We start from the raw sequence: 8,814 nt of genomic DNA, 5'->3' as shown, positions 1-8,814 counted from the left end.
ACAAAATTTAGATTTAGGGGCCAAAAACTTTACAACAATGATGGTTTCAAGTTTCCCCGGGTCTTTTACTCAAAAAAAAAAAAAAAAAAACCACTACTTCCTCAGTCGTGCCATGCAAGAATTATTAGAGTACTGCGGCTCTCAACTACAGTAATACACAAACACTCCGTCCTATGTTACATTTTAATATATTCAAATCTCGAAAGTGTGCTTTGTTTTGGGCGTTTAGGTCGAGATCGGATCGGACAACATCCCGGACTCCGGCGCCGCCCGCCTCATGAATAAACAAATGTCGGATCCCCACTGGCATCCACGTTGAGGTCCGAGCACCCATCTCGGTGCACTATCAGCATTCCTCGACGGTCTCGCCTTTCCAGGCAAAACAAATAAACAAACATTTTCCATTTGTATCAGCTCATATATTTTTATATACTAGTTTTTCTAGCCTCGCGCTACGCTCGAGGTTGCCCCAAATTTGTGTTACTCTAATGTAATTGATAGTAGGTAGTTTGGTGTTAACGATTTGTGCGAAAAACTTTCTCTAGAAAAACTTGTAATGAGAAACTATAGATTAGTAAAGTGCTCAGAGTATGGGTATGGAGGTACCCGCCCGAAGCTATAGGGCCAAGTACGTTTCTAACGTTTTGCACATATTGTCCCAATGCCTGGAACGCGAGCTTGAACTTCCAGTTGACATCTCCTAGCCACAAGACAATAGGTAGCTCTTCTATGTGATTCAAGTACGAAAACGCAGCTCTGATGACTATATTGAACCTTTGCTTTCAAAAGAGGATAATTGCAGAACTTGTATTCTTATGAAACACTTCGTCCAAGCTACTACTTTGTATGTCGTCATAGATCAGACCTACTGCTAATCCTTCGCAGCACCATCTTCGAGGATGAACACGATTCTTTTGTTTTAATCAACAACTCATTGTTCTAAAATAGTTAAAAAAGAATTTCTAATACGATCAATCCTAAATTAAACTTATTGATAACCACTTGAGGATGCGAGAGACTCTAGATTCTTTCCCCAGCCCACGTTTTCTTTTTTCTTTATATCATCCAGCAGCTCCATCTGATCTCACGATTCCAATTAGTTTAATGCAGCAATTTCCGAGATGTTATCTATAACCTTTCTTTTAATCAAGCAACAGACAAACAATTTTCTGATATACTGATATGATGAACAATCAATGCTTCCTTTTGAGCTCTGAACCAGCAATATGATCGCCTTCTTCTAAGTGAGGAGATCAAAATTGTCGAGCATAAAAAAAAAAAAATTCGCTCGATATCTCACTTAAATTCAAACTTCACAGAAAAACAAGACAGCTTGGCATCTGTTAAGCAAAAACGTATAAATATTGCACAATCTGATCACCAAGACAGCATAGAAATATTTATTTTTACATTAGAGAAGGCCAGATTCTCAATTTTTGTATTTACAAATATGATCACTGTATCTCTTGATTCAGTTAAAGAATCTGATTACTGCAACAAGAAAGAAACTTTTATTTTTACGATCCATGAGGTTAAATATTCATTCTTTCCTCGAATTCCCAGGCCTATCTGGTGGCATATTAAATTCCTAATATCTTCCTGCACTGCATTGAATTTTATTTTTAATCAATCAAAACTGTCTCCTGGCTTACGTACACAACAGACTAATGCGGCTAAATATAATTCAAACAATCAAGTACAAAGTAACTTCTTTATACGATTTTGGAACAAAGTATGGAAAGATATCTATGAAAAACTTTGCACGATTCAGACACCAAAGCACCAATATGCCTGTTGACCTGACATCCATTTTCCAACCAGTCCCACGCTTATCAGAAATTTATACACCCTCTGAGAAACAAGCAAAAACCAGTACTAACTTCAACAAAAAGAATACCAGACCCTACTATCAATCACTCTCGTTGATTTCGGAAGCTTCTCTTCAGCGCACTCAAGACACAATTCAACTCCATCAAACAAAACAGGTATATAATATAGACGAATAATTGTTAGAAGCACTACAAAACTCTGCTTTACTCATACTCACAATACATCACACGTTCCAATTGCTCGTATTACTAACACCTGTGCTGCTGCTTGCATGACACACGTAATTGATAAGCTACGTGTAATCTTCTCTTCTCAAAGCACACATCTCTATAATTCCATAATGGAGACGAGTTCTTCAACGCGTGTCGAACTATACTACTTCCTAGATAGTAAAGTAGTCCATACTTTGGGCGAAAGGAGGTTTACCTCGGGCCTTTAACACAAGATAAGTTCAAAGTAGCGAAAATTAGGGGAGAGTCCCAAAATCGAGACTGGTTGGGCATTAAGTCTCATAAGATCCAGAGAAAGGATAGAGGCTGTCATTGACAAGAGTGAAACTGAACAAAAAGGCATTGTTCCATTTCATTACGTTTATAAAGCAGGGAAGGCAATAGCGCTAGCCAGCAAGCAAGGACCTTCGTTCCACGGCATCCGATTCTTTTTTGTAATAAGAAGTTACGTCCCTCCGGCGGAAAGGGAAGGCCTGCCAGGCCGTATGCTCTCCTGTAAGAAAAGCTCAAAACTCACTCAAATCCTATATGTCTTCGGGCAGGAGTGAAGCTCTTGGAAAGGAATGAAGTAAAAGAGGATTACTGGCTGTTTTTTTGAAGTTAGTGTTTAGTTAGGAGAGGAAGCGAAAGCTCACTCGACCAAAGGAAGAGGAAGTGAAGGGGAGTTTGAATACGACTTTCTTTTATAGTGGGAGATGGGGTTATTTAAAGAATTCTGTTCAACAGCCCAAGGGCATAGGTCTGTTCTTAAAACTCCATTCCCTGCGCCAGTACTTACTTCCCAAAAACCTGCCTCTATGCAGACAGCTCATAGCGGCAAACTCACCGGCCACAAGAAAGCCACGCGGACAGCATTGAAGTTCCAAAGCCATGCAGACAGCTAGGCGCATAGCGGTCTTTTCTTTTGTTGAAGAAAAGAAGCAGTTCTTTCTCTTGTCGCCCACAACAAACTCACCGCCCACAACAAAGCCACGCGGATAGCAGGAAATTTCCAGCAAAGCCAAAGCCATGCAGCCAGCAGCAAAGCCACGCGGACAGCATCGAAGTTCCAAAGCCATGCAGACAGCTAGGCACATGGCGGTCTCTTCTTTGTTCAAGAAAAGCAGCAGTTCTTTCTCTTGTCGCCCACACCACTGAACGACAAAAGGCATCACCACTGAATGACAAAAGACCCAACTGCCCCTCAAGCTCACACAAATCACGCTATAACCGGCCCATGAGCACTGTAGCAACTCCAACTGACGCTTTTAGTAGAGTAAAGATAAATAAATGAATTTGATGGATTTATAAAGTTGTAAATGAATGTACCATTTGTAATCGAATTGAAATCGTTTGACTTTCCGTTAGATTGCACAGTCGCTTGACTTTCCGTTAGGTTTGACTTTACTGTCAACCGTTCGATGTCATCGTGTCATTATCCAGCCATGCAAAGCCTATAGGTCATCTACGATTTTCTTCAAAATTTTCTATTCTTATTCTAACTCCCATGCCATTTTCAGCTCGTACAAACTGACCAAACTTAATGCCATGTTTTTTCATTAAGTTATGATGGTACCAGGACTTCACTGGTACTACACCTGCCCCAACCACTTGGTTTCATGTTAGCATTACCTTTTGAAGTTAGAATTCAATCGCTTGCCACATATTTTCAGCAGCTATGCTGTCTAAAATGGTGATGGAGACAAATGGAGATAAGGGTCATTGCCAGCTGCCAAAATAGAAAAAATCCCCAAGTGCTGTATATTTCTTTTTTTTTTTTGTCGGCACGATCATTTTTATTCTACACCCGCTCCTATTCTACATTAAAGAAAAATGATGAGTTCAGATGAGTTAATTAAAAATTCGAAAGTGACTGAAGCACCGCCGGACCCCCAGAGCAGGTTCTCCATGCCCAACGTATATGGCCATGGAGAACTTTTGACAAGAAGGTTTAAGTTGTGGACATATTTTGTGATAATAATTAGGGAGGACGGCGGAAGCCGGAATGGATTAATCCTCTATGGGCATAAAATAGTAGGTTTAATTGGTATAGCCAGAGACTCTTGATTTTTTATGCCTGAAAACTTTGATTACTGCAGCCAACTTCCGGCAAAAGAAGCAAAGGAGCCTGTACTAGGATTCTGATTAGCATCTCTCCACCAATTATTTTTCGTATTCCAGCTTTGGAAAAGGGGTCAAAGAAGTTTTTAATTGTCGTGTTTAGAAGATGGGACGCAGTGGAGTAGATTGAAATTTTCTACTAAGCCAATTAAATATTGGATAAAGAAGATATAAGAAGGTGGGGACAAGGATAATTACCTACCCTAGTATGATTTCGACATAAAAACAGCCCGCTAGGAAAAGATTGAAGACCAAAACAGCGAAAAGGACTTTTGCAAGTTGCGCAGATAAATAGATAAAGGGATAATTTCAAAAACTTCTGCTGAGATTTCTGATTATTTTATTGGCCTCCTTTCAAGTTTTAAAAATGATACTAATCACCATTGAGGTTAATTATCTTGTAATATTTAGATCCAATCAACAATTAAATAGTGACATTAGGAGAGAAAAAATATTAATCTAATTTTATTATTGCTCCTCATCTACTATATTATTTAATTAATTTAATACTAACCCACACATTAAAAAAAAATACTAAAATTTGCTGCTTATCATTAAGGATTAAATCACATATAGTATATCATCTTATATATTTACTTACTATAAGACCAAATTACTCTTTTCAGCTACATATTCATTATCAAACACGATCAACAACAAATCATCAAAAAACTTTGTAACCAAATATTACATATAACAAACTTTAACATCATAAATATTTTTGTCAACATATTAAAGTTAGTTGCTAAGATTTTTATGGTATTAAAATTTGCTCTTTGTAATATTTTTGTTATAGATTTTTTTGGTCATTTGTTGTTGATCTTGTTTGACGGTGAGTTTATAGCTAAAAAAAAGCAATTTGAATCTTACATTATGTTAAATATATATATATATATATATATATATATATATATATATATATAATGATATACTATTTTTGATGCCATATGTAATTTAATCCCTGATGATAAATAGCAAATTTTAGTATTTTCTTTAATGTTTAGACTGGTATTAGATTAATTAAACAATTGAGTAAATAACGGGTAATGATGGAATCATATTATCTTCTCTCTTCTCATATCACTTTTTAATTATTAGTTGGACATATATGTTATAAAATAATACATTTTAAAGGAGGTTAACATAATTTTTAAAATCTGGAGAGAAGCCAGTGAAATAGTCAGAAATCTCCTGTGAGGTTTATGAAATTATCCCATAGATAAATGTAGTGAACGGCTACCAAAAAGTGCATGAATTGGAAAACAACATAAGAAACAAACAACTATTGCCTCATTGCAAAATTTTGGTATAAATTTTGCGGGATGGCCGTATGTGATTATGTCAATAATGGGATGAACAGCCCAACATTCTTGTAAGTACATTAGATCGAGGGTGGTTTGTTGTTTTGGGGGATAGGCTTCCATCTTTCTTATTCGAGTTTTAGAAAGCCAAAATCACCGTGAAGAGTAATTTTACATTCTTATGTTGAGGATAATACGTTGAGGTTAAGCACAATTAAAGACAGATGCCGCCAATTTTAAACAAGTCATCAAACCCATAATAAACATTTCAGCCTAGTTTGGGAGCTTAAGAGAGAAAAAGAGAAAAATCAAAAAAAATAAAAAGAAAAGGGAAAAGAGAAAAAGTAAGGTTGTGAGACAAAAGAAAAGTCTCAAAAGGAAATAGCAGAATATGATTTGTTTCTGTTTTTAGTTTTTTCTTTCTGTTTAAGGTAAATTAGAATTTTCGAGAAGCATTTTTAAATTGACTTTTAGTTTTCACTCCACTTCTCTCCAACATCCTTTTTTTTTTTTTTTTTTTTGAAGAAACTGGGAATTTCATTATATGATAAAATGCATTAGGACACCTGAATCCTATCTACCTTTAACAAAATTACATCATCAATAGAGACCGACAAATTATCTTAAAGAATAGGTCTAATATAAGACGGGTTTTTTTGAATGTTAGACAAATACCGCAATCAAGAAAGACAATGAATGTATTTGGATAGGAGATTATTTAGGATAATTTTTTTGAAAAAAAAAAAGTATCATAACATTTTTTTGACATGATGAAAATAAAAAAAAATATGCTTATAATGCAAGTAAATAAATTTACGTAGAAAATCTGAAATGATGGTTCAGATTACTTGTCATTCCGAGAATAAATTTGGTGGTGATTTGACTTTGTCTGCAAGGATAATTTGCATCATATAGTAAATATCCAGTCTGAAATGGTACGGGGACAAAATTTATTATCATCCCGAATAAGTTGATTCCCTGCTTCCCAGTTCCCACATACTATATATCAAATAAGTTGATTCCTTGAAAGCCAATGGGCTACCAATATCAAAGTTTGGATCCCAAGCAACAAAATATTACTATCAACCTACCTACCCAAAAAGTGCATGGAAACAAACAACTATTGCCTCTGAGCAAAATTTTTGGTACCAAAAATTTGCGACATGGCCAACGTCCTTGCAAGTCTGAAGATGGAGGGTGGTTTGTTGTTTAGGGGGTAGGCTTTCATCTTTCTTATCTTCCCAAATAAGTTGATTCCTTGCTTCCCAGCAAGAGAAATGCTTCCTGAACCAATCCTTAAAAGCCAGCCAATTGGCTACCAATATGAAAGTTTGGGTCCCCAAACAACAATATTTTTTTAAGTATTGAACAACCTTCCAAAAATCTTCCATTTTAAGGTTCTTGCTTCATTAAACTCCCATACTATCTGAGACTGATCAGAGTATCTCCTTTACTTTTCTTTTCGTCCAAAGAAGATGTAAGGATAGATTGGTACAACGGCCAAGAAGTAGAGATGGAGTTTGGCTAGTTTTGTTATTTAATAGCCCTCATGCTGACCATCAAGGGGTACCCTAATCTTCAGCCAATTATGGTTCACTTGTGAACTCTATATAAGCTGACCAATATAATTGCTAGGATATTAGTACATAAGATAGGAAGCAAGTTAACGTTGCATTGCAGTAGATGCATCAACAAAAATCTGCCAGAATCATGGTTCAAAGAATTGGCCGAGTCGTCACCGAAACGGTGCCTTCTGTTCCGATACTAGTTAGGATGCGATGATTCCGAGATAATGGATCACCGAGAACTTGGCCGAGACGTCTCCGAGACGAATAGAAAAGGCCGAATAGCCCTGAGTCATTCCGAATCAACTCGTATTATTTTTCTTTATCATATTTTTTTCAATTTTTAGAATATTAAATGTTTCAAAATTTTGGATCTCGCTGAGATCGCAACCGATATATCGAAACTGATGTGGAACAGTCCGACCCACGACTGCAGCTTTGAACCATGACCAGAATCGTCAACTAGTTACAGAAAGTGATTGAATAGTAGTAGTAGTTATGTGAATTGATGCCACTATTCACAGAAAGTAATTGGCTCCACTAACTTTCAAGAAATTGAAACATTTACGTACTTTATTTGAATGAGTTAAAGTAGACGCTGTCTGATAGATTTCGTTCAATCAACTGGAATCCTGTGAGTGGATCTGATTCTAGTATCATCTGCCTTCTTGTTTATGCCTTGCTTGCCAAGCTAGTTTCAATCCAATCATTGGTGTCCAAAGTTTTCTGCGGCTGTGTCGGTAGCATGTCATAGCAAATTCCCCGACTAGCACCCTGATTCATCCCTAATCAGGCCTCCGGCCCCTGCATAATTTACCAGGATTTCCAATAGTAGCGCCATCTACATTTGGTTCTCATCACCAGCCATTTTTTGGTTTTTCCCAGCTGACTGTTAGGTTTCAAGGCCTCCCGTGCTTGTTTAGCTCTCATTAGGAGCATTGCAGCACCAACTTGCAGCTTCTTTGCACTTGCACAGAAGATGCTGTGATACCCAGCCATGCAGTCAATGCTTCTACGTGCCATGTTTGATGTTTGATGTTTGAAATGAAAATCATCCTTTTTTATGAAAGAAAAAAATCGTGTTCATAGTTTCATAATTTCGAGCAATTGGGGACCGTGTTCATCCTTTATGCTGAATTACGTGTTTTTAGACCTTTTTTTCATAAATTCTACAGTAATGGTATATACGAAAAAATTATTGCATGAATTAGAAAAGAACAAAAGAAACAAGCAACTGGTGCCTCTGCACAAAATAGGATGAACAGCCCACAATTCTTTATATGTAATCGATGGTTTTTGGTCTAAGGGAGTAGGCTTTCATTTTACTTGCTCATGTTCCACAGAGACAAAAATCACTGTGAAGAGTAATTTTACATTCTTATACGCCAAAGATAATAATATATCTTGAGGCCAAGCACAACCAGCAATCTAAAGCCAATTTTAAACATGTTATCAAAACCATTTTTAGTTATCTAAGATGAACATTTCCCCTATTGTCTGGAAGTAAGAGAGGAAGAAAAAAAGAGAGAGAGGAGAAAACTAGTTCCTTTGCTTTAAAACCAAGGAAGCTGTTAAGGAGAGATATTAGTACAATAGCCAAAGAAACACAGATGGGACCAATCAGACCAACTAGTAAACTCTTGTAAAACCTTAACCTGAAGCATGGATTAAGTGCCTAAACAATGATGCATTCGAAAGTATTTGTTCCATTTCGAGAATGAACAATCTTGATGCATGCAATGTAAGCACATAATCTGTGAATTCTATCTACCAAAGTAATTTTTTTTC

The sequence above is a fragment of the Coffea arabica genome, chromosome 4c, assembly GCF_036785885.1.
Source record: "Coffea arabica cultivar ET-39 chromosome 4c, Coffea Arabica ET-39 HiFi, whole genome shotgun sequence".
Lineage (NCBI taxonomy): Eukaryota > Viridiplantae > Streptophyta > Magnoliopsida > Gentianales > Rubiaceae > Coffea > Coffea arabica.
This window is presented reverse-complemented; position numbering follows the sequence as displayed.